The 24727-nt window shown below is 40.1% G+C and overlaps 1 protein-coding gene and 1 long non-coding RNA gene across 13 annotated transcripts in view; both read left to right on the forward strand.

The window, feature by feature from the left end:
• Positions 1-24727, forward strand: part of MBNL1 (muscleblind like splicing regulator 1) — a 268804-nt gene that overhangs the window by 103775 nt on the left and 140302 nt on the right. The window lies entirely within an intron of this gene.
• LOC133389436 (uncharacterized) lies at positions 17325-24607 on the forward strand. The gene is made up of 3 exons (XR_009764109.1): positions 17325-17520; positions 23439-23509; positions 24495-24607. It is a non-coding gene; the product is annotated as an uncharacterized LOC133389436 (long non-coding RNA).

Genomic DNA, 24727 nt, shown 5'->3' on the forward strand with positions numbered 1-24727 from the left:
CTGCTCAACCCCCTTAAACCCACTGATGATGCACCTTGTTTGCATGACGGTTTCTTTCCTGCCCAATAGCGGTAAAAGAGAATTCACATACTGGGCAATGTGGCTGCAATTGTTGTTGTTCCCAAACTGCTGCCTGTGAAGGTATACCAAACCATGTGTGTTTTCTCTCTGTCAATTGTTATTCACTGGAATTGGGTTGACTGTCAAAGTGGGTTTATAGAAGCCCACAGGGTAGACAGAAAAGTGTAGAGAATCTTCTTAGTCTTACTCATTTCTCAGACCTCTTTCTAAAGTGAAGGGTCAAATCTGTAAAGATGTTTGGAGCAGCCAAGTTAAAAGTTAGGGGCAGGGCATTCCAGGCAGGGGGTTGCCAACCCTACTTGGATATGGATATCTTATCTTTGCAGAGGATCCCTAGCCAAGCCTAGCCAACAACACAATCCAGACCATATCTACTGAGAAGTAAGTCATATTGAGTTCTATGGGGCTTAGTCCCTTAGTAAGTATGTTTAGAATTGCAGCCTTTGGAGGCATCCATCTTTACTCCTGAGTGCTCCCATCTAACATCTCCAAAACACTAGGCTCCTTTCTTCCTACAGTGGCCTTGTGGTAACTGGCCTGGCCTGAAGGCACTTAAACTCTTTTTGCCAGAAGCAAGTAGGCTAGATTAAACGTTCCCTACCCAGGCTCCATCTTTTAGCTAAGATTTCTATCTTAATTTCCAATCAGAGAATTTTTTTGTTTGAATTGTATGCTCCAAGCAACTGTGGTTGATGCTTAATGTATCATGCTTAATGAATCACTTGGGCCTGCCCCTGTAACATCACTCGGGCCTGCCTCCAAAATCTCAGGTTTTGGGATGCTTCTGACCTGGCAACCCTAGTTGGTATTGTAATTCTGGCCACAGCCCCTTCAGTCAGACATGGAATAGCAGCCATATGTTATGGTCTTACGTACAGACCTTGCTAGCCAGACAGTGGTGCTGGGAGACTACTGCTTGACCCCATGGTTGTTGGCCTATGGGGTACTGCAAGGTTCCATTCTGTCTCCCGTGCTCTTTAACATTTATATGAAACCGCTGGGAGAGGTCATCAGGAGATTTGGAGTACAATGTCATCAATATGCTGCTGACACTCAGCTCTATCTCTCCCTACCACCTAATTGCAGGGAGGGAATGCTCATCCTAAACCGGTGCCTGGCTGTGAAGGGCTGGATGTGGATTAACAAACTGAAACTTAATCCAGACAAGACGGAAGTACTACTGGTCAAGGGAAAAACTGCAACAGGGACAAGGTTGCAACCTATTCTGGATGGGGTTGTACTCCCCTTGAAGGAGCAGGTCCGCAGTTTGGGAGTACTCCTGGATCCTGGCCTGCTGCTTGAATATCAGGTGGCTGCGGTAGCCAGGAGTGCTTTTGGCTAACTCAAACTGGTCTACCAGCTGCGTTTGTTCCTGGAGGCAGTTGACTTGGCCACAGTGACACATGCATTGGTGACATTGAGGCTTGATTACTTTAACACACTCTATGTTGGGCTGCCTTTGAAAACGGTACAGCAATTGCAGTTGGTTCAAAATGCAGCATCCAGAATGTTAACTGGAGCACAGGGAGCATATCACCCCTGTGCTTTATCGACTCCACTGGCTCCCAATTCAAAGTGCTGGTTCTGACCTTTAAAGCCCTAAATGGCCTTGGACCAATATACCTGACAAACCGCTTACGCCCATATGTACCTGCCCAGGATTTAAGATCATCTGTCTCTGGTCTCCTCTGCATGCCTGGAATAAAAGATGTTAGACTGGCAGGCATGCAGGAGTGAGCTTTTTCAGCTGTGGCCCCCAAGCTTTGGAATACCCTCCCCCAGAAGTCAGCTCTGCTCCCTCCTTAATGGTTTTCTGAAGACTACTGAAAACGATCTTCTTCTGGAGAGCCTTGGGAGGGACTGAAGGTAGAGCCTGACACTGATTTTATGCCTTCTACGTTAAATTTTAACTTTTGTCGTCCCTTTAGTACCACCCCCTATATATATGTATAAACACGTGTGTGTGTATGTGTGTGTGTGTTACCAAATTCTTCCAAGCTACACAGGAAGTGGATTGGACTGTGAAAGACCAACCCAAATTGTGTTTGCATTTTGCCCAATTTGTAGGGTAGTACAATATCTCAGAGAGGAGTTCAGGTCTCCTGCTCCCCTGGTGCATTCACTATAGCTGCCCAATTTCCCTGCTTTTTAAAGTTTGATAGAAATAGCTGTGGGCTATAGGGACATTCTTAAACTGCAAGGTTTTTTGCCTATTAGTTAATTTCCCTGCTTTTTAATCAGGAAGGTAAGAGATGGGATCCTGTGCAAGTTAGCACCAGCAGTAACAGAAATAGTTCAGCAGTGTATTTTAAATGTTATATTACCATCAAGAATGCCTTTACTTTTACAAGAGGGTCATGGCTTAGTGGCAGAGAACATGCTTTGCATGCAAAAGTCCCCACATTCAATACCCAGCATCTCCAATTAGGGCTGGGAGAGATCCTTATCTGAAACCTTGTCAGTCAGTACTGAGCTAGGGACGTCTATTGTTATAGGAGAAGGCATTAAAAAGTATCTTATTCTCAACCCAGCAGCAAAAAAAGGAGGGGCATGGCTGTGACTATCATGAAGAGACCCTGCACTTTTTAATTTGCTACTGCACTACTGGTCACAAACAGAAAAACCACTTAGCCACCTCATTAGTGTAATATAGTATTACACTAACTGCAAATGTTTGATGCTCCTGCAAATGTTTGATGAAGACCGTCTGTTCTCTGCAAAAGATGAAGAGGAAAATGCCTCTTCCCTATACAGCAAAGACTTTCACAAAAGTGGGAGGCAGTGGCCAACACAGAACTAATTTCAGATGGGGGCTTCAACACAAGACTAATTTCAGATAGTGAGTGAGTGAGTTTTAAGATTAAACAACCAAGAGCTAAATTCAAGATTAAAGTGTTAAAAACAAAGAGTTGCATCAAATCTCAAAATAACTACAGCAATGTTATGAGCACAGGTCAAACAGCCACACACACTTTAAACAAAAAGTATTTGAGCGTTTGTCATTTATAAACCCATTTAAGGATTTATACCACCAGCATCAACCCAAACACAAGAAGCCTCTATTTTTCTCCCATGAGTGGGAAAGCTATGGTCCCTCCACCCATTGCCGCCCTGGGCTCCTTCTGGGAGGAATGGTGGGATATAAATTTAATAAATTAAAGAAATAAATGCTGCTGCTACAGTCAATTTAAAAGTTCTTTTCAAAAAAGAAAAAGAAAAAACACAAAACCAAGAGACTGAACAACACTGGACTACACTTCAGGGTTGTCATACACAACTCCCTCTCAGCCCCCCCCCCCAATATCTGTACAGCCACACTAGGCTACTTTGCAGGGCTGCTGTAACCTATGCATATATCCACCCCTCCCCACTGCTGCACTATGCATATACTAATGATTGTGTGTGTGTGTGTGTGTGTGAGTGAGTGATTTAAGAACCAAGAGCTAAATTCAGGATTAAAGTGTTACAAACAGTCTCATACAATCTCAAAATAACTACAACAATATTATAAGCACAGGTCAAACAGCCACACACACTGCAAACGAAAAGTATTTGAGCTTTTGTAATTTATAAACCCATTTAAGGATAGGGGGTGGGGGGTGGCAGGGCGATTGAGCCAGCGGAAAGAGTAGGCTGCGGGAGACAGCGGGGGTGGGAACACACACACATCACCGTCACTCACCTCCATTTTGCTGCTGCCTTCTCCGTCATCCTTGCCCTCTGGCTTTCTCCCTCCACAGGCCATTTTTTCCCCTCTCTCTTGTGCTTCCTCACACAGAGCACGAGGGAAGAGCAAGCTCAGCAGAAGGCCAGTGTGAGTCACATGTCTGTTGCCCACCAATCACAGGAGCAGACTTCCCCTGCTTCCTCCAGCTGGAAGGGGAGGGGGGAGGGGGAGTGAAACGAAAGAACTCCTGCTTTCTACTGCACCTGCGTGATGTTATAACCCACGGTAATGCATTTTTTAATCTATTAATTAAAAACAAACCATGCCGTTTTTTTACTTTAAACCTACTGAAGATGAAGGTCTGTGTTTGGGGCAAGCTCAGGGATTTGATTAGAGATACCTTACAGTCATCTCTGATTTTCAGTGAATTTCAACAGATTATGAGAATTTCTCAAGAAAAAAGTCCAAATGGCTTCTTGTTTCTCTCTCTCCCATTTTTCACTTTAACCTATGGATTTTCCGTGGGGGGTTGTGTATCACCAAGAAAACTTTCAGAGTTGTAGAGCAAGCGATTCTGAATCCAACAGTATAGCACTTGTAAGTTTTTGTTTTGAATTGGGACTATACAAAGCACCAGAAAGGGGTATGGGGGGGTATTTTCATTTAACATGGTAGAATGCGAAAAATCCCTACTGGCTATAGTATACAGCCACTCTCGTGGCTGTATTGTCTATCTGTCTGTCTGTCTAATCTATATAGTATTTTATGTATTTTAATTGTATTTTATGTATTTTAATTAATTTTAATGTTTTTGTGATTTTACTGTTTACAATTTTATTATGTACGTGTTTGATGTTATTTTTGTAAGCCGCCCTGAGAGCCCTATTATAGGGTAGAAGGGTGGGATAGAAATAAATAAATAAATAAATAGATGTATGGTCTTGTCTTTTTTAAAATATTTTTTTCTGAACATTTTTTTAAATGTTACTATTCTGCATTTCCTAGCTCCACTTGTGATGGTTGTACACTGTGGAGTGGGAAGCTTTGACACACACACCACTTGCTTCTTTGACATGCTTTATTAATCCTCTTTACCAGATACTCTGTGACTCTCTTGTGTGAAGTCACTAGAATGAAAATGCCAATAGCACAGCCAATAATGGAAGCAGTGGCTGCAACTGAGTGCAGAGCTCTGTAGCCAATTTTCAAATGTGAATGACTTGGCCTCTGCTATTGAATTTATACCAATAATTGTAATTGCATAGGAGCTTATCCAGGCTACAGCTATGGCTTATGAGTTACAAGCCGATAATGAAAAGCTAATTTATGTTTTAAACCAAGCAGGGCTATATACTTATCATGCCTTCATTTATTCCAATACGTGTAGAAATTTTGAATTTTCATTCTAGCTAGGATATTAATTTTCAGCTCAAAGTAAAAATTGTGCTGATGGTTAATGGTCTCATATGAGCATAAGAAAAGCCCTGCTAGATCTGACCAAAGGTTCATGTGATCCAATATCATGCTTCCTACTGTAGCCAACCAGATGCCTCTGGGAATCCCAAAAGCAGGGCTTGAATGTTTTAGGGCTTACCTTTTGTTGCGCTCCAGCAGCTATTATTGCAGGCCAAACTACACGTTATGCATGATGTATGCAGTGACGTCTCCAGATTTTCTTATAATTAATTGCCACCAGGGGTGGTGGTGAGGGATTGTTATCCAGACTGGAACATGTGGGGCGAAGTGGTTTATTCCTTACCTTCAGCTGCAGTCAAGATGAAAATTGTCTGTGCAGCTGAGAGAATTATAGACTGATAGATGCCTTGAGCAATTTGCTTTTAATTTTGATGGATTTGATCACTCATATCATCTGTTATTTTGACACATGTGCAGCGTGGTTATTAGCACATATACTGTGAAGATAGTCTTGTATTAGGTCAGTAAGGAGTCTAGTTCATTTTCTTGCAGCCTCAAATGAATGGCCGCAGTAGTGCATGGGTGACTGGTGGGGCTGTGTATAATACTTAATTATTGGTACAGTTTATTAGTTTATAAAATAACAAGACTTCTTGGAAAAACTTACACTTGGTGATATTTTACAGCTTAAGTTACGCAGAGAGTCAGGCTAATTAGTTGAATGAAACCCACTCAGTATTACAAATTAGCAAGAAAAGCAGGATAAATTATTAGTTCCATTACGTTAAAATTAAAAAGTAGGTTGATTTCAGATTCTGATCCTGCCCACCCCTGGTTCTTTTGTGACAGAAGACACCAGTTCTGAGAGCTCTCATTACATTCCTCCACACTATCTCTTTTCTTTAAATTGTAGCACTGAAAAAACATAGTAGCTCTAGAAGTAAGTCTGTTCTTTTAAAATATTTGAACAGGTTCGTGATTATATGTGCCACATTCCCATTTTTAGGGCTAATCCATACAAAAACTAGTTAATAGATGCTAATAATGGCTGAATTCAGACACCAGGTTTCTGATCTTTCATACCATGGTTTGGAATATGGAAAACAAGCCCTGTGCTTGCATACTCCCTCTTCTCCTTGTACACTAGAGGATATTTCCTGGTTTGATCAAATCACAGTTTGCTGTTATGTTTGGGTGAGTACACTGTGGTTTGAGCAACCTATCTTTAAACCAGGTTTGCACACCAGGAGCACTGTGATTTGCAATCCTTATTTGGAGGGTTCTCTCAAACAGTTGTGTGTTGGTTTGGATATAGCAGTAAACTTGGGATGAAATGTTCTATTAAGATGGATGTGCAGAGGAAAGAAGAAAACGCTGTTGAGGACTTAATCCTGTTTCTTGAAACCATGAATGCAATCAGTTCCATGGCATACTCAGTGTCTGATTTTTTTAGCCCACTTTTTGAAAAAAGTTACTTTGGAGTTGTGCTGTTGAAGCTAAAAGGAAAATTATTTAGGTAACTGTTTGGAGGATCAGATGATTGGGGCATTATTGTTGCTGTTGTTGGGGCATTGTTGTTACTACTACTACTACTACTACTACTTTCATTTTATATCTTATCATTTGCTACAGGGCACACAGGGTAGCTAATAATACAATAAAATGAATATGCTTTGTTTTTAAAAATAAGCTGTCCTGTTTTTCTTTTAAAAAGTGAAGATGGCTATCAAAAACTAACATAATGCAATAATGGTTGGGATTCAATGCTATTCCTACTCAGAGTAGGTTATAAAATGTAAATGTGCAATAAAACAATTGCATGTACATAAGTCCACTAAAATCTTTTCTGTATAGAAAAGTTCTCCAGCACCTTCTAAAAACTTGTAATGTCTAGACAGTGTCCTCTACAATATAAACATACTGTGTTCAGAATAAAATCTGGGAAAGGAAAGCAATATGCATTTCATAATAAATCTTTACAGAATATAAATAATAATTGTTTACATGTGAATGGAAACTTTTCAGCACATGCCACACTTCCATGTATTTCAGTTCTAATAGCTGAACGAGAGTGACCAGTCTGAAGGTCACACACACACTTATCCATAGTGTCATACACAATGACATTTTATTCCATTTTTTTGTATTTTTTCTTCTTGTAATGGAGGATAAGGCTATTAGTGGCTACTAGCCATGATGGCTATGGTCTGCTTCCATATTCAGAGACAGTATGCTTCTGAATACCACTTGCTGGAAACTGCAGAAGGGGAGACTGCTTTTGTACTCGGGGTTGTGGGTTTACCCACAGGCATCTGATTGGCCACTGTGTGAACAGGATGCTGGACTAGCTGGGCCACTGGCCTGATCCAGCAAACTTTTCTTACATTCTTAATGCTTGTAACTTGGCAAGTCGGTCATAAGGTTCCTGCAGCTTATACAGCTAGTGGGTCTGTGTAGACAATAATCTGAATTCACGCAGAAGAGAGCCTTTTCAGCTGTGGCCCCCAAGCTTTGGAATACCCTACTCCAAAAAGCCCACTCTGCTTCCTCCCTGATGGTTTTCCGGAGACTTCTGAAAACGATCTTGTTCCGGAGAGCCTTTGGGAGGGACTGAAGGTAGAGCCTGACACTGATATTATGCCTTCTATGTTAATTTTTACCTCAGTAGTCCCTTCGGTACCCTTCCCTATATATGCATATATGTGTGTATGTGTGTGTATATGTATATATATTATTTTATGTATTTTAATTGCATTTAATTGCATTTTATGTATTTTAATTTATTTTAATATTTTTGTGAATTTTATTGTGTACAATTTTATTATGTACATGTTTGATTTTATTGTAAGCCGCCCTGAGTGCCCTATTATAGGGTAGAAAGGCCGGATATAAATATTTTAAATAAATAAATAAAATAAATAAATTTCAGTAATATGAAGCCAGAACAAAGGGAGGGAAAGTGAAAATCACTCTTGGTTCATGTTTCTGTGTTCTAAATCTTTATTGCCTGAAGAATGATACATGCTGGATAAATGTTATGTGGCTTTGATTACGACTTATGGCAACCCTATGAATCAGCGACGTCCAATAGCATCTGTCATGAACCACCCTGTTCAGATCTTGTAAGTTCAGGTCTGTGGCTTCCTTGATGGAATCAAGCCATCTTGTTTGGCCTTCCTCTTTCTCTGCCTCCTTCTGTTTTCCCCAGCATTATTGTCTTTTCTAGTGAATCATGTCTTCTCATTATGTGTCCAAAGTATGATAACCTCAGTTTCATCATTTTAGCTTCTAGTGACAGTTCTGGTTTAATTTGTTCTAACACCCAATTATTTGTCTCTTTTACGGTCCATTGTATGTACAAAGCTCTCCTCCAACACCACATTTGAAATGACTTTATTTTTCTCTTATCCGCTTTTTTCACTGTCCAACTTTCACATCTATACATAGAGATCGGGAATACCATGGCCTGAATGATCCTGACTTTAGTGTTCAGTGATACATCTTTGCATTTGAGGACCTTTTCTAGTTCTCTCATAGCTGCCCTCCCCAGTCATAGCCTTCTTCTGATTTCTTGACTATTGTCTCCATGTTAGTTAATGACTGTGTCAAGGTATTGATAATCCTTGACAAGTTCAGTGTCCTCTCTGTCAACTTTAAAGTTACATAAATCTACTATTGTCATTACTTTAGTCTTCTTGATGTTCATCTGTAGTCCTGCTTTTGTGCTTTCCTCTTTCACTTTCATCAGCATTCATTTCAAATCATTACTGGTTTCTGCTAGTAGTATGGTATCATCTGCACATCTTAAATTATTGATATTTCTCCCTCCATTTCTCGCACCTCCTTCATCTTGGACCAATCCTGCTTTCTGTATGATATGTTCTGTATATAGATTAAACAAATAGGGTGATAAATACACCCCTGTCTCACACCCTTTCCAATTGGGAACCAGTTGGTTTCTCCATATTGTGTTATTACAGTAGCCTCTTGTCCAGAGTATAGGTTGTGCATCAGGACAGTCAGATGCTGTGGCACCCCCATTTCTTTTAAAGGTTTCCATAGTTTTTCATGATCTACACAATCAAAGGCTTTGCTGTAGTCTATAAAGCACAGGGTGATTTTCTTCTGAAATTCCTTGCTCCGTTCCATTATCCAATGTATGTTTGCAATATGGTCTCTGGTACCTTTTCCTTTTCTAAATCCAGCTTGGCAGTGCTAATCAGATGCTTTTCAGAGAAGGGACAGTGTAGTGTAGGATAAAGTATCAAAAAAGTACAGAAAGTACAGCTGTGTTGCACAGATTATCTCTTCTGCTAATGGCTGCTTTCTCACTTTAGCTCTGTCACTAATTTTGCAAAGGTGACTGGAAAATGTGGCCTAGGGGACAGGTGTGAAATTGACAGTAGACATAGACATTATTTCTTTATAAGGATAAAAAGCGTGCAAAATGTGAAGGACTTGCATGTCTATTTTCCAGATATATACTTTGTGGCAAAGTAGTCTGTGTGGCAAAGTAGAGAACTGCATGTTCTTCACACAGGGTGGATTACACATTTTGTACACTTTTCCCCATATACACAGATTTTCTATGTATAGGGTGAAACAGCCCTCTGATCTGTAGGTTAGCACACAACTTTGTCTTTGTTGCTCTTGTGTTATTAACATAAAGTCTGACCACTCTACATACATGGACTTCCATGCTGGCACTTTTAATACCTTCTTTAAGGACAGGATGACACCAGAGAAGAACTAAAATCTGTTTAATTTCCCATCACTGAAGATAAATGTTCATTGAAGAAAAGGTTTATGAGGGGAAAGCAGTGTTTCAGCAAGCATATGGAGTTAGGCCACATATCAGCAGTTGCCGCTCTGGCTCCTATTGGGAGGAAGGGTGGGATATAAACAAACAAACTCACCCTTTACACTGAAGGTGAAACCATGTATTATTATAAGGAAAATACAGGGTTCTTAAACCTGTTTTCTCCATAAGGAAAATGTGAGGGCACTTAAGCTTTACCCTACTTGCTGACTCCTAAAAGCACTTAGTATCAACTGTAAGTTTGCCAGCAGTTTTTAGGATACTTTGGTCCAAGCTCAGGGTTACTTGGGATCCTGTGCAGGACTCACCTCTGAAGCTTGGCTTGTGGTTTTCTGTGGTCACTTGTGTTTCACTGTAGATTGCAGCTTCAACATCTGTTGTGGAGAAACATATATGTGTTTGTTTATGTTTATGTTAGAAGGAAAAATACATTCTGTGACCTCTGTGACTGTCATGAGGCCTCATGTTGTTATGTTGTTACAGGTCTGCTTAGCAGTGAATGCTTGGTGACAGGTTCTGAGAGAAGAGAGACATGAGAAGACCAAAGAATAGCTGAGGGGAAACTTGAGGCCTGTAGATTAAAACCTAGTGTGTTGTAAATATGTGTCTGGGGAAGATCAGGATAAGGGAGGCAGTACCAAATCGGTCTGAGAGGCTGCCCTGTGTAAAGATTTTACCAGAGGAAGGTGACACAAGTGGATTTTTAAGATCAGTAAACTGTCCAAATAGCCAGGAGAACAGCCAGAGGAGCTTTGGGGTACAGAGGCAGAGTGTCCCCCATAGCAAGACTGGGTTGTGGGAGTAATTGGCTGGGGTAGAGGTTTAGGGAAATTAGCCTGAGGTAAAAGCCACTTAGAGGCTGGTGTCAGCAATGGTGTCTCTTGGGTCTTCAGAAACTGCCAGCAAGCACCTTTAAGACCCCAATGTAAGTATCAGCATTCCCTTATGTAAATACTGTATTCCTTCAACAAACCTAAAGTCTTAGTTTAAGATTTATCCTTGCTCTAGTGTTGTTGTCCATCTCATGTCTAAGCCTACTATTCATGCCTCTGTGAGGTTTGTAAAATATTCTGGGTGAACAGATAGCAGCAGCAGATTAAGGAGTACTGTGTTTACACAAAATGAGGGTGAGAGAACCTCAGGATCCCTGACAGTTTGGTGGCAGTGGTGGGACTGTCCTCAAATTAGATGAAAGAATGTAAGATGGTATTGCCACTGGCCCTTGTAAGCACTCTAACTATATTGGTCTCCACTTCCTTCATGTTTCTCAGCGAGACTGTTTCCCTCACTTCTTCCTGTAGTCTGAGAAAACTTCAAAGTGGGATTACTTACAAGTATAGCTCAATAGAACTCAGTATTTATTTTCTTACATTTTTTCTGTCATTGAAACAGGCAGTCACATATTCAGTCACTGACCAGACCCAGACCTGCTTACCTTCTGCAAGGTGGTGGCCTCATGTGCCTTTAGATCAGGTGTGGGGAACCTGTGGCTCTTCAGATATTGCTGAACTACAACTCCCATCATCACTGGCCATTGGCCATACTTGCTATTGGCCATGCTTGCTGGGGCTGATGGAAATTGTCGTTCTGCAACATCTGGAGGGGTAAAGGTTTTTCACCCCAGCTTTAGACCATACCCTGGGACCATGCCCTAGGACTGACTCCCTCAAAGCCTCTGATGGATAAAGCCTCTAATATAATTCACTCAGCATTCACTAGCCTGGATCAAACAACCACATTTTCTCAATACATTTCTACTGTTGTTTTATCAGCATCAGTAAAGGAATAACATCTCATTATACAGTTTACATTTATTCCTTTTTATTTTTCAGGGTTCTTTTGTTCTTTCTACTTATTCTGTCATTAACTCTGGTTGTTGAAATATTCCTAACTCTCTTTTACCAAAGAAGGTCAAATTTTTAACACATTAGCTCATCTCAGCTTCTCCCCCACCCTGTTGTCATTTCCTATCAACTGTTTCTGTGTATTTTATGTCTTAACAAGCACTGATCTTTGTACCTTTAAAGGATGATGCTGAAATGCTATTTACTGTTTGCCTTGCCATCAGAGTTGCCATTGGTCAAGATCCAAAGGGCCACACAGAATTTTGCATGCGCAGCAGAGCTATTTTGTCCCATCTACCGACCGTGGCACTTTGCATTCCCTTAGGAAGTTGTTCCTGAAGATCAGAAAACTTTGCAGAGCAGGATTCAGCGTGGCACAGAGGGCTGCAATTGGAGAGGGAAATAGGCAATTCTTCCTCCTTTGAGCAGAAATTCTTTGCATTCATCCCCAGAGTTCTGTGGATCCCAACCACTGTTTTACTTTCACCAGATTTTTCTGAAAAGTGCAGGAGGAAATGCTCTTGTAACATTTTCCATCTTTGACAACTCCAGTAGACCTGCAGTTTGCTTTGGTACATGGGGCAACCCCACAAACAAACAAAATATTTTCATATCCATTTATTTATTTGAAATGATGCCAGAGATTTACAAGTTTCCATTTAAGATGTACATATTACATATTTATTCACATATTACCATAAAATCGATCCCAGATTTGAACTATGGCAATAAAGCACTTCATTAAAGCAAAATTGCAGCAAAACAGCAGACCAGTGTGGAATACACATCAGTCAGCTTCAGTTTTTGAAGGGCCAACTAATAGGGCAGGGGTTTCCAAACTGTGGTCTGTGGACCACCAGTGATTTGCAACCTTCATTCCGGTGGTCTGTGGATTTGTGGTTGAAGTCAAGGGATGGCACATCCATCACATTAAATAGACATATTGATTTTAGTTGTACTTTTATTGTTTCTTTTAGTTCTTCTAATAGATTTAAATGTATTGCAGTTTGAATTCCATAATATATATATAAGAAATAAAAGAAGCAATAAAAATACAATTGCTACTACAGGCAAAAAAAAAAAAATCATTAGCGGGCTGCCAAGATCCTCAGTAATTTTCAAGTGATCTGTGGGGGGGCAGGTAGTTTGGGGACCACTGAAATAGGTTATTTTTACCTGTCTGCAGAAAACTAGCAAGGAGGAGGTAGTACTCCTTGGAAGGGAGTTTCATAGCATAGGGCATGGGTTGTGGTGGGAGAACCAGTAGCTGTCTAGAAGCTGCTGGACTCCAACTGCCATCATCCCTGACCATTGTCCAGGCTGAGTGAGGTCGATGGGAGTTGGAGTCCAACAATACCTGGAGGACTATAGATTCTCTATCCCTGGCATAAGGGTTGCAACAGAGAAGGCTGAGAAAATTTAGAAGTATGTTTTACTGGAAAACTAACCTCTCTCTATATGTAGAAACTTGTTGAGTGTGTGTGTGTGTATACACACACACACACACATACAGTAGGGCCCCACTCATGCAGCAGGTTACGTTCCTGACCACCGCAGAAAAGTGAAAACTGCTGAAAAGTGGAACTTATTGAATAGAATGGCGCGCGATGCCCGAAAACCACCGTAAAAGCAGAACAAGTGCCGTATGAGTGGGGCTTTAGTCTAATTGCATCTAATTGAGACCGCTGCATTAGTGAAGTGCCGTAAAGCAAAGTGCCACAAAGCAGGGCCCTACTGTATATATATATTAATAATTGTATCTCACTTATTTTATCTAATTAATCTTTGGACAGGGATTCTCCATTTTGATTCATAATAATGTGTGAGGGTGGCGTTTTGCATCTGCTATCAAAATAAGCTTGCTTCCTCTATTCTTCCCACTCAATTCCAGGCCAAATCAAAACTTAAATAATTGTACACTCCTTTCAAATAGCATTTTGGCCTGCTTCAAAATGTCCTTTGAACTTTGTCAAGTGCTTCCTTATGTCCTTTTAGAAAAATAAAGTGGGAAGAAAAAATGAAATGAATGATCATCATTTTTAGAATGTTTTTTGTTTGCCAGATCAGTCCAGCTAGTTATTGGTTTGCCTACGAACACATGTCCACCAATTTTGTTTTCTTGTTTATACCCACTATACTTTTTGGACTTTCATATCATATGCCAGCCAGATACCCATTTTGCCTTAACATGGTTACCATCCCATTGAGTTCATATCTCTTTTTATTAAAGCACTCTGGCTGCCAGTCCCTCCTGTTTGTTGAAAGTACAGTAGTGTCCCTTCTTACTTCTGTCTCACAAAAGCACACACACTTTTTTTCTTCCAGAACTGACTAAGCTTCCTGTTATTCCACTCTGTCACTTTTTCCCAATATTCTTTTCATGTTGAGTCAGATTTGTTTGCCAGCAGCTTTCTTCAGAATTTCCCTACTATTTCTCCTTTGTATTTCTGCAAACCCCTTTTGTCAGTTAATTTTTATTGGTAGCAGACTTTATGTCCACCCATGTGTGATTTAGCTGAAGCGATTTCTGTGTTTTCAGCTGAAACCATTTTCCTATAAATTTAGTCTGCCAAAGGGGTATTGAGAAAAATTCAAGCATCCAGTCCCCTATAGAGATATTAAACTGTAGAAGTTAATATCTCATATATCATTTTCACATTGTTTTATATACTGTTTCTATTTGTATTATCATGTTGAAATGGCTCTGGTGGGACAACTGGGTATAAACTCAGAACTGCTGAAAAAATTAATGTGTTCTAAACTCAAAGAGAGCCAGTGTGGTATAGTGGTTAAGGTGTTGGAATAAGACCTGGGAGACCAGGGTTCGAATCCCCACATAGCCATGAAGCTCACTGGGTGACCTTGGGCCAGTCATTGCCTCTCAGCCTCATGAAAACCCTATTCAGAGGGTCGCCATAAGTCAGAATTGACTTGAAGGCAGTCCACTACTTTCATGGGGTGGCAGAATCACAGATGGTGTCAAAGCTCAATTGCAGTTTTTTTTCCTTTTAAACCAAACATCTTGAAGGCTTAGGCTGGTATCCAACTATGGTGTACCCTTCAGCTCAAGGATTTCTCCTTGTGCAGCTGAACTTTCCTCCCTTTCCTGGACAACCAGAATGATCAAGGGTAGGGATGGAAGGCTCCATCTGTTTTGGTTTTCTCAGTTTCTCATTTTTCCAATGTTAAATTCTGTTCTCTACATATCTACAGTGATCTGCGTGTTGTTGTTGTTTTAAAAAAACCTCCTCATCAAAATTCTCCACCATTTTAGTGCACATTTCTCCAAACCAACACATTTTTGTAAGCAGTTTTGACAAAAATACACATTTTTGCAAGCCATTTCTCGTTTCATGCCTTTTTGCATGTTATTTTCATTCATGTATTCATTTTTATGCACACTTTTCTCTAATATATGCATTTTTGTAAATGTTGTTTAATTGGTAAAAATTCTAATAAATCCCAAAATTTGAATAAATGTGAATTTTGAAGGATAGCTGTGTTTCAGTTCTCATATTATTTTGGAAATTGCGAATTTGATAAATTCTGCTTGAAATGCAAACTGAATCGAAATTCTCAGCCATCCCTAATCAAGGGGATGGAATTACTCCCCTATGAGGAAAGGTTGCAGCATTTGGGGCTTTTTAGTTTAGAGAAGAGGTGGGTCAGAGGCGACATGATTGCAGTGTGTAAAATAATGCATGGCATGGAAATGGTTGATAGAGAAAAGTTTTTCTCCCTCTCTCATAACTTGTACGCATTCAATGAAGCTGAACGTTGGAAGATTCAGGACAGACAAAAGAAAGTACTTCTTCATATAGCACATAGTTAAACTGTGGAATTCACTCCCACAAGAGGCAGTGATGACTACCAACTTGGATGGTTTTAAAAGAAGATTAGACAAATTCATAGAGATGGCTATAAGTGGCTAATGGCCATGATGGTTGTGCTCTGCCACCATAGTCAGAGGCAGTATGCTTCTGAAAACCAGTTACCAGTAGCCACGGTAGGGGAGAGTGTTCTTGCACTCAGGTCCTGCTTGTGGGCTTCCCATGGGTATCTGGTTGACCACTGTTAGAACAGGATGCTGGACTAGATGGGCCACTGGCCTGATCCAGCAGGCTGTTCTTACGTTCTTCCCCAGTGTGCCCCCTGAATCTGGTCAAGGGATTCCTCCCAACCCTTTGGAGCAGATTTGGGGAGGTGAGGGAAGTTCCATTGTGCAAGCAGAAATCCTTGTACTGGGGGACACTTTAGTTGAATACCGCTCCATAGTCCAATAAAACCACTTACAGCATTAAATACATGCTTCCCCCCTTTCTTTCCTCTTTTCAGTGTGAGATTACATTCCATACTGGTGTCAGCTTAAAGCAGGGTAGGAGGAACCTGCGGTCCTTCAGATGTTGTTGAACCACTGTTCCCACCATCCTTGACCATTGGCTGTACTAGCTTGGTTGATGGGTGTTGGAACCCAAGAACATCTGGAAGACCATAGGTTCTCCATCCCGGGCTAAAACTATGGCTTCAAGTTATATCTATGCCAGCTAATCTTTTCCAAAAATGTGCTAAGAATGGCTACCTGATGCTTGCAGAATATTACACAAATAGTATGATAAGCAGCACAGTTTGTCTGCTTCTTCTAATCTGGCATCTACAGGTTTTTTGTTGTTCATGTTTTGGTGGAAATGAGGTATGTGAAAAAGCATGAAGATTAATTTGACATCTATACTTAGGTCTTAGTGACCTATATTTCTTCTTAATATGTTGACCGAGGGGATCAACAATTTATATTTCCCCTCAGATAAGCACTAGCTAACCACCTAGTTTGGTAGCAATATCAGGAGTATAATATAACATCAGTGTAAACAAGTTATTTTTGCGTACTAAGGATGACCATGCAGAAGTGACTCACAGGTCTGGTTTGATACTTATGACTTAAGCAGCCATTCCCAAAACTTAAAAATGACTTAGGTTTTTAAAGCACACTATGCTGAGTAGTAAGTATGTATTACAAGATAGCATTCACTATCCTTTGACTTCATTGAAGACTTTCTTCAGTAATTCTTTGAAATAATGATTTAGATCCCATTTATACATAATATATACATAATATGGGCCATAAGGGGCATTTATCCATGTAAAGAATGCACCTGTTCGCCTCCTATTTAAAAGCACTTATTATATAAACCCTTGAATAATGTATAGCATTCACACACCTATATCATGTCTGTCTAGGCCTATGATCGCTGATGTGCTAATGCTACATGCATATGAGCCGTTGAATTTAATGTTCATTTAAATACAATTTGCTTTTCTTCAGGGAATTAGCTAGTGTAGAAAAATACAGCTGGACCATGGGTTTGCAGGCTGCTATCCTAAACTCTTTGGGAGTGAAGTGCTTAAGCAGAAGCATACAAGAAGCACTTCTTGTTGTAATTTATCTGTAAGCATACAAATAGCTTGTCTCAGTGTGCATAGTAACCAAGAATGCTTTGGCTAGCACCGTGCAAGGAGCCCCCTCTACTGAGTTTGCTCTCACTGCTGCTATTGCTGCTTCCCCTCTGGCTGGCCAAGGAAAAGCTGCTGACCTGGGCATCCTTTGCAGCTGGTTGTACTGAAGAGAGTCAAGACATGAGTTACGGCTATCTTCTGGATTTTTACCAGAGAAAGGAGCCTTGTCCTGTCTGTCAAAGGTAAGGAATGAAGCTAGCCGATGAATATGCTGCTGACTGAAAGGACTTAAATAAGCCTTGGGTGAAGGGAATTTTAAGTGCTGAATTATCTGAACAGCTTTTACATATTAATCAGCAGGGGAAAAAAGTCACAGCGCAACCACTTCAGCAATATCCTTTTATTTTATGCATTTCTTTAATACATTTTTTTTAAATGGATCTTTGGTTTAAAATCGATTGTTCTGTCCTTGTTAAGCTGCCTTGGGTATTTCTATGTAAAGGTTCAGTATACATGAAGGCACAAGTGAAAATGATTGATTTATAACCTTGACTTTATTCTCTGTATTCGTAAGATGTAAGAATAATAAAAAATGAATCCAACTCTCTCCAAAGCAAGAGTTAGATTCAGATTTTGTTCTTCTTCCACAGTGAGAACATTGGCAGCGTGGGTTGCTCCTGTCACTTTCAAGAGCACTTTACAATAACTTCTTGTCCTGGATTTTTGTTTTATTTATTAATGTGGTTTGGTGGCCAAGTTACAGTGAATACTACCTTTCACTATCACCATGAATACTTTATTTCTTTTCAGATAATGTTATTTCAGTTGGGTTTATCTTGAGAGTCAAGATGGGGATCTTCAGCTCAATATGACACATTGGCGTTTTTACCCCATTAAACCATATTTTCTTTAAGGAAAGGAAGGAAAGCACCAGAGCTGGTATCAGATCTAGTGGAAAGGGGCACACTATCCTCCTGTATTGGTACAAAACCTTTTTAATGGATTCTATGAGTGGTATAGCTGTTAAAGAAAAGCAAGTGAGTTTTGATATCCTTTAGCCATCAGGGCTTTAACTGGAGATCTTGCAGGTTTCTGAAGCACATAAACCTACAAAACCTATGAACAGAGATGATAGTTGGGTAGGTATGCTCTGTCATACTGTTGGCTGTCCCCATCCTCATTTCATTAAAATGAGGAGGAGCTAGTCAGAGTTGTATTTCAGACTTATTATTATTATTATTTTATTTATTTATTAAATTTATATACCGCCCGACTAGCAATAGCTCTCTGGGCGGTGAACATAAAACAGCATAAAAATACAATAAATAACAAAACAATACTAAAATACAAGCAACAATCCAACACAATAAACATTTTTAAAATTAAATCAGTGTAACTTAAAATGCTTCAGAGAATAGGAAGGTTTTGACCTGGCGCCGGAAGGAGAGCAGAGTCGGCGCCAGGCGTACTTCCTCAGGGAGACTGTTCCATAGTTCGGGGGCCACCACTGAGAAGGCCCTAGATCTTGTCATCACCCTCCGGGCCTCCCTGTGAGTTGGAACCCGGAGGAGGGCCTTCGTAGCAGAACGTAGTGCACGGGCCGGTTCATATCGGAAGAGGCGTTCCGCAAGGTATCGTGGTCCCGCACCGTATAAGGCTTTATAGGTTAATACCAACACTTTAATCTAGCCCGGAAACATATTGGCAACCAGTGCAAGCTGGCCAGAACAGGTGTTATATGCTCGGACCGCTTGGTCCTTGTCAGCAATCTGGCCGCCGCATTTTGCACTAGTTGTAGCTTCCGAACTGTCTTCAAAGATAGCCCTACGTAAAGCGCATTACAGTAATCCAAACGTGAGGTTACCCGAGCATGTACCACTGATGTAAGGTCCTCTTTACTCAAATAGGGACGTAGCTGGGCTACCAACCGAAGTTGGTAAAATGCATTCCTAACCACCGAGGCTACTTGAGCCTCAAGTGAGAGGGAAGAGTCTAAAAAGACTCCCAGACTACGAACCCGGTCCTTTAGGGGGAGTGTAACCCCGTCCAGGACAGGGTATATATCCACCATCCGATCAGAGAACCCGTCCACCAACAGCATCTCAGTCTTGTCTGGATTGAGCTTCAGTTTGTTAACTCTCATCCAGTCCATTGTCGAGGCCAGGCAACGGTTCAGCAAATCGACAGCCTCACCTGAAGAAGATGAAAAGGAGAAGTAGAGCTGCGTGTCATCAGCATACTGATAACAACGCACTCCAAAACTCCTGATGACCTCTCCCAACGGCTTCATGTAGATATTAAAAAGCAGGGGGGACAAAACTGACCCCTGTGGGACCCCATATTGGAGAGCCCGCGGTGTCGAGCAATGTTCCCCAAGCACTACCTTCTGGAGACGACCCGCCAAGTAGGAGCGGAACCACTGCCAAGCAGTACCTCCAACTCCCAACTCCGCGAGCCTCTCCAGAAGGATACCATGGTCGATGGTATCAAAAGCCGCTGAGAGATCAAGGAGAATCAACAGAGTTACACTCCCTCTGTCTCTTTCCCGACATAGGTCATCGTACAGGGCGACCAAGGCTGTCTCAGTGCCAAAACCGGGCCTAAAACCCGATTGAAATGGATCTAGATAATCAGTTTCATCCAATAGCGCCTGGAGCTGGCCAGCAACCACCCGTTCCAAGACCTTGCCCAGGAATGGAACATTCGCCACTGGCCTGTAGCTGTTAAAATTGTCTGGGTCCAAGGAAGGCTTTTTCAGGAGTGGTCTCACCACTGCCTCTTTCAGACAGCCCGGGACCACTCCCTCTCGTAAAGAGGCATTTATCACTTCCTTGGCCCAGCTACCTGTTCCATTCCTACTAGTTTTTATCAGCCAGGAGGGGCAAGGATCCAGTACCGAAGTGGTTGCACGTACCTGTCCAAGCACCTTGTCCACGTCCTCGAGTTGAACCAACTGAAGCTCATCCAACAAAACAGGACAAGACTGTGCTCCGGACATCTCACTAGGATCTACTGCTATAGCTTGAGAGTCTAGGTCCTGGCGGATACATGAGATCTTATTAACTTCTGTTAATGTTGCTCCACTGAAGCATGACTTCTCAAACCCAGCTGCTGGGATGCATTTATTAAGCACTTTATTTTCATGGCCAGTCCCCCTCTTTTTTTCTTATGCTTTCCCTGTACATTCCACAGGTTTTCAATGGTAGATTGGATTGGAGTGCAGATTTACACCATATTTCTTGTGGCTGGGTGAATGGTATTCCTTAGTGCAATTCTGCACATGTGTACTTAGAAGTAAGTTTCTCTGTGTTTAGTGGAGCTTACTCCCAGGTAAGGCTGTAAAGCAGCCTTCACCAGCCTGGTGCCTTCCAGACATATAGGACTACACTTACCTGGCTGGGGCTGAAGGAAAAATCTGAAGAGCACAAGGTTGGCAAAGGATAGTGTAAAGCTTTGCAGCCATGCAGTACAGTCATGTGGTTCTTAACTTGGAAGTAAATCCCAGTTGCTGGTTTTGGTGGTAATATGATTGCTATTTGCCTCTAAGAACGTTTCTGTTCCCTGATGATGTCCCAGGGACCTCACATAAAAGAGCAGCAGTAGTGGCATGTTTTGAGCTTGCTTTCTTCAACTTGCTTAGAAAACTGAAAATGGTAAAAATTGTAAGAATTGGAAGGAAGGAAACATAGCAAGATGACAAGCGCCCTGTATATTCAGACATAGAATATGCTAATTGAAATTTAAAACAAAGATGGTAGTGGTGCAGCTGTGATTTTCTCCAGAGTTAATATTTGTCAGCTGTCCTATCAGCACTATCCATTTTGTTGTGGAATAAAATTTAAATTGAGGCTTTCCCTCTTAAAGATAGTTAATTTGTAGTCATTAAATATTTCATTTCTGGACTTCCGGGAAGGGTGACTTCGCTTGTGCCTGCTTTTGGGACGGGCTCCCGCCTCAAAAGAAGCTTATTCAGATATAAATCAGTCAGAACATTTTTTTTTTTGACTGATGAAATTTCTCCCGGGCAGGGAGAAACGTAGAGATCAACCTCAAAGCCTGTTTTTGTTGGGAGGACTGGATTTCATTAATTTATGAGATAAGGTCCAGCCAACAATGCCGGACGGACTTTCTAACAAGCTCTATCTGCTTAAGCGATACGTTTATCTTTTCTTCAAAGAGAGAACGGACTAACAGGCAAGCACCCTTCTTTCTATTATTTTTTTTACTTGGTTTAAATTGTTGCAGCAAAAGGAGATTTGTCAGATTGATCGGCTTTGGACAACTTCTGGGTGAGATATAGCTCTTCTCTGTTATTCACGAAATTAACAGCTTATCTCTGTTTCTGTCGCAAAAAGCTGTCCTGGAAGTGCATTCTAAAGATAATAAACAGAAGAGGGATTTCTATTCCTGATTTCTATTCCGAGGAATATTATATTGTCTGGGACTATTCTTTTTTTGGTCTATTTTATTTTGACGAATCTGCTTCTTCACGACGCCACTAACTGTTTTGATGCTGGGAACTAAATTTGTTTTGTATTCTTGCACAAGAGAGATAAGGCAGGTTGCTCTGTTTATACTGTGATGTCATCAAGCCTGGAATATTAACCCAATTGTTGCTGAAATAAGAAGTGGTTCTTCTTTATTTTTGTTTTGCTTTGTTTTCGTGGTTTTAAAAATGGCAATCAAGAAAGTGGCTGAGAATCTGGAAGTAATTATGTTTCAGAAAATAATGGATGAGATTGAGATAACGAAACAAACCCTGCGACAGGGTAGTAAGGAGCTGAAAATTGAACTGAGCAAAATGACGCAGGAGCTTAAAGAAATAGGGGACCCTGTGAGAGAGGAGAATGAGATCAGAGATGAGAAAAGAAAAAATAAAGGGAAGATACAAGCCCTGGAGATTGGAACAAATGTGGAATTGTAAAAAGATCTGGAGTTTATGGATTTTAGAAATAAAATCTACTGTTTGGAATTTAACGTTATCTCTGAAGAAATTAATGAAGATATTAGAGATAAAGTTATCAATGGCTTGGATAATCTTCTGGACTGGAATGATGTGATGGAGCTTGATATAGAGAAAATCTATGGAATTAACTGCAGCCATGTGACAATGGAAAAACTCTTAAGAGATGAGCCAGTGCATTTTGTAAAAAAGAAGAACACAGATATGACTTTACAACAGTATTTCAGCAACTTATTCAGAATGGATGGCAAGAAAATATTTGGGATAGAGGAAATTCCCATCAGACTCTTATTATATGACTATGGCTACAACAGCAAGATTATTATGGAATACTGATAATGGAAGATTGGACACTGAAATTACTGGACTTAACAGGACTATTGAAGATGGAAGATGGAACTAATAGGGATAATGGAATAATGGCTATTGAAATTATTGGACCTAACAGATTCTGATGAGATGGATTAATCAAAATGTTTATTTGGACTATGGTTATGACAATAAGATTATTATAATTATTAACGAGATGGATTAATTGACATGTTTATTTGGAGAAAAATTGATAGATATATTTCTTAAAGAATTGAAACCTCTCTTTGACTTTTTGTGGAAAGAATAAAGTAATGTTTATGAGATTTGATGATTAATTAAGATAACTACTGGAGGAAAGTGATTTTATAATATGATTTAAGAGACAGGATTGTTATATATTGTAGACCTATAACTGATTTGATATGTGACAAATGGGAAGTCAACATTTTATTTTATTTTATTTTTTTGTTTAATCATTTTTGTTTTGTTTTGTTTTTTGTCTTTGAATGTTTTATGATTTTGTTTTCTATGTTTTATGAAAATTTGAATAAAAATTATTAAAAAAATATTTCATTTCTGTAGTATCTAGAGATACTACAATACAAAGTGAAATGAGAGTTACAGCTTATCTGACTTTATAAATCAAAGTAATAAAGAATCAATATTTGTCTTCATGTTTGAATTTTTCTTTTCTCCCCAAAAATGCCTGGTATTGCTTCATTGGAAACTTGAGAAACTTTTAAAATTAGCATACAAAGCATGCTAACAAGTAGGAGGCTTTTGTGCTTCTGTGCATTGGTTGCATTCTTAACTAGTACTATTTATTTGTTGACTTTTTTGTTATAACAGCAGCTCAGAAAATGTGTCATGATCTTTCTCTTTCAGTGAAAAGAAAAAATAGTTTGAGCATCTGTGTCAAGGTTGCAGCAAGAAGAAGTCTCAATGTAGACCTAAAGGTGGAGCAAAATGATTTTTATCAATACGTGCATGCTAACACTGGGCAAGGAAAGCTAGACAACTGAAAGCTTTTCTGAACCCAAATGTAGACAAAGCATAAAAAATTGATCATGGGGCTATCATTGAAAGTTTTGTTTCACTCCAGTGGCTGCAGTGGAACTTAAAAGTGTTGACACTTTAGTTAAAGTCCCATTGATTTTAGTCCACGTCTAAACCCTTCCTTTGAAATAAATCTTAAGCTGCAATTCTAGACATAGGTACCTGGGTAGGTCCCATTAAACTTATTAGAAATTGTGCTATTTCAGGGTAATCTTATGCAAGTTTACCCAGATGTAAGTTCCATTGTGCTCAGTGAAAGTAAATGCACATAGGATTGCAGCCTTAATATTGCTTTTGAAACTTTTTGAATTTTTCTATTAAAATTCTTGGGTGTGGTCAGGTCAAACCATAAGGATTTTTAAAAGTCCCATTGATTTCAATAGCTGTAAACATGGCTCTACTCTCCTGTTGAAATCACTGGGACTTCAAAAGGGCCTAAGTTTGAGTGGATCATAACCCTGTGTTTTCATTGGGGGGGGGGAATAGAATGCAAAAATGCTCTGTTACCAACTTCTTTTTCACATGAGATAGAACTCTCAAGGCGTTGCATGTAATAACAATTTCCCATCCATTATTATTTTTAAACATCCTACAAAAATAATAATCGGCTAAAAAACATTCAGGATTGTAGCCCAGCTATCTTGTACCAGCAGTGTATTTGTTCCTCCAAGTGTTTCATGGGCTTTTAGGGCTTAGACGTACGGCTATGTAATTTGAATTATAAATCTTGTGTTGTTTTTACTGGGTGAACAGAAATGGCTATAATGAGAGGGTGGGGGTTGTATTACTGAAAAATACAGAGCATACATATGGTTTATAACATGTTCTGTGTAATAACATATTTTCCATGATCTACGAATGTTATTTACTTGGCTTTTTTTACAGACACAGAAGCACAGACTTTCTTCATCACTATGCCTGAGATAGCGCCTGTTGGTCCCCTGATGTTCTGTTTCCTACATAGCTGCTGCTTTCATTTACTTTGGCAATATAGTGTGTGTGTGACTTATAGTTAGGTAGCAACCTTTGGTTGTTATTGAAGCAATATGTTTTCCGTTCAGAAAGTTGGCTTCATTGCACAATTCCTAACAGATGTGCATTTTTAGACATCTAGGTGG

Source organism: Rhineura floridana, chromosome 7 (genome assembly GCF_030035675.1).
Source record: "Rhineura floridana isolate rRhiFlo1 chromosome 7, rRhiFlo1.hap2, whole genome shotgun sequence".
Taxonomy (NCBI): Eukaryota; Metazoa; Chordata; class Lepidosauria; order Squamata; family Rhineuridae; genus Rhineura; species Rhineura floridana.